At 43.7% G+C, this 1,827-nt stretch overlaps 1 non-coding gene across 1 annotated transcript; it reads right to left on the reverse strand.

Moving 5' to 3' along the window:
* Positions 1-253: 253 nt before the first annotated feature.
* Positions 254-360, reverse strand: LOC116548413. The gene has a single exon (XR_004267424.1). It is a non-coding gene; the product is annotated as a U6 spliceosomal RNA (small nuclear RNA).
* Positions 361-1,827: the final 1,467 nt, after the last annotated feature.

Raw genomic sequence — 1,827 nt, forward strand, 5'->3', positions numbered from 1 at the left:
TTTTTTTTTAGGTTCCATGAAGAAGTTGCAAGCTGACATTCTCTAACTTTTGACATACATACTAACAACATATTTTGCACACAACACCCCACACATTATTTAGTTCTGGTGTTATCTCATAGACCATCCTGCATGACTATTTTTGCAGAGCAAATAACAATTTCAATATTTTGGTGGCACCCATTTTGCTTTGATTCACTCTGTTTCCTTACAGCTAGTCAACAAACAGTCAAATGACCTTCCAGTGACTGTGCAAAATATGGAATGCTTCAAAACTCTATGTGGGGTCCTTATGCAGGGGCCATGCTAATTTTCTCTGTGTTGTTTCAATTTGAGAATGTGTGCCGCCAAAGCAGGCACAAAGTCCTACTTTTACACGTGATTAGTTGTTGGGAAAAGCAGCAAAGGAGAAAGGACTTACAGAGTGCCTACATAAATTGGTTATGAGTAACATATAAACAGGGAACAATACACTGCGGAAGGCCGCAGGAGGCCTCTGAGGAGGAAGGCCTCTTCATGCCTCATGTTCCAGTGCAGGGTGACCTCGCACTGGAACCATAAACATTGTGCTCAAGGCTATAAAACCCCTTCATAGCACTATGACATAGCCAGAGTTGTAGGCTCCTTGTAAGGTCTGCATTCCATCAGCTGTACATAGATAACAAGCTAAAGATAACCACATGTTCTTGTTTTGTGAAACTCCCAAACTGCCACTGTTATCAATCCTTAGAATGACACACAAGTTCCAGTTCACTGATTCAGTTTTGGCTCACTGGTTCACCACAACATCACCCTCTCCCCACCATTACTCCACCCCTAACCTGTAGATCAAAGTGATTGTAACCAATAAAGAGACTGAATGGTCAGAGCTCGGGGCCTTCACTGTCACCTCCGAAGTAATAAGTGATGGCCCTCTGGTCCCATTGTCTCTCTTAATCTGTCTTTTTCTAATTCCTTGTCACCACCGAACTCAGGGTACCCACGGGTGATGTAGGGGTGGCTCCCTACATTCTGGTGCCCAATGTGGGGCTCATGGAGCCCTACATTCTGGCACCCAACGTGTAGGACTTATAGATCCCTACGTTCTGGCACCCAATGTGTGGGGTTCATGGATTCCCTACATTCAGTGAGGAGACATGGACAAGGTATGGCTCTGTTAAGTCCAACTAACCTACTTGAGATTCTGAGAATTCTTCACTGGCTTCCTGTGAGGTAGAATTTGAAAATATTTTTAAATCTTGAGGTGGAGATGCAAGTAGCTTGGGCAGTTTTCATTATTATGTAAAACAGATCAGTCAAGGGGCCAACCACAACTGGGAGTCCACTGCTCTGGGGAAGGTTAATATGGGACTCTCTACTGCTTCAGGTATTATATAGGATATAAAGGTGCATGAAGGTACAGAACTGGGAGCAAAGAAGAAAGAAACACTGATCTCTTTCTGCCACATTATTTCAACCTCTCTGACCATTTAGAACAAGCCCAATGAATATCTGCTACAGAAAAGACCAACAAGGGCCTCAAAGGATCTCTTACCATGAAGGCCTCAGCTAAGTCTAGGCTGAACTTGGGTACCACATCAAGTGCTAAACATGGGGGTGAGGGTCAATTAGCTCATTTCGTGTGTGCATAAAATCACATTGCCAGAGCACAGTGCTGGTGCTTTGGGAATAATGGCTGAGCATATAAGCATAGGTATGTGAACTATAAAAACGCTGTAACTTCAACATCTCTGTATGAATCACCATGAATACCTGAGGGATCTGAATCAGTAAGGGTATCTTGGTGCCAAAGATCAACCATTACCAGGCAGCAGGACCAGTTTCAGG

Source organism: Sapajus apella, unplaced genomic scaffold (genome assembly GCF_009761245.1).
Source record: "Sapajus apella isolate SASKATOON/1434 unplaced genomic scaffold, GSC_monkey_1.0 scaffold11550, whole genome shotgun sequence".
NCBI classification, from domain to species: domain Eukaryota; kingdom Metazoa; phylum Chordata; class Mammalia; order Primates; family Cebidae; genus Sapajus; species Sapajus apella.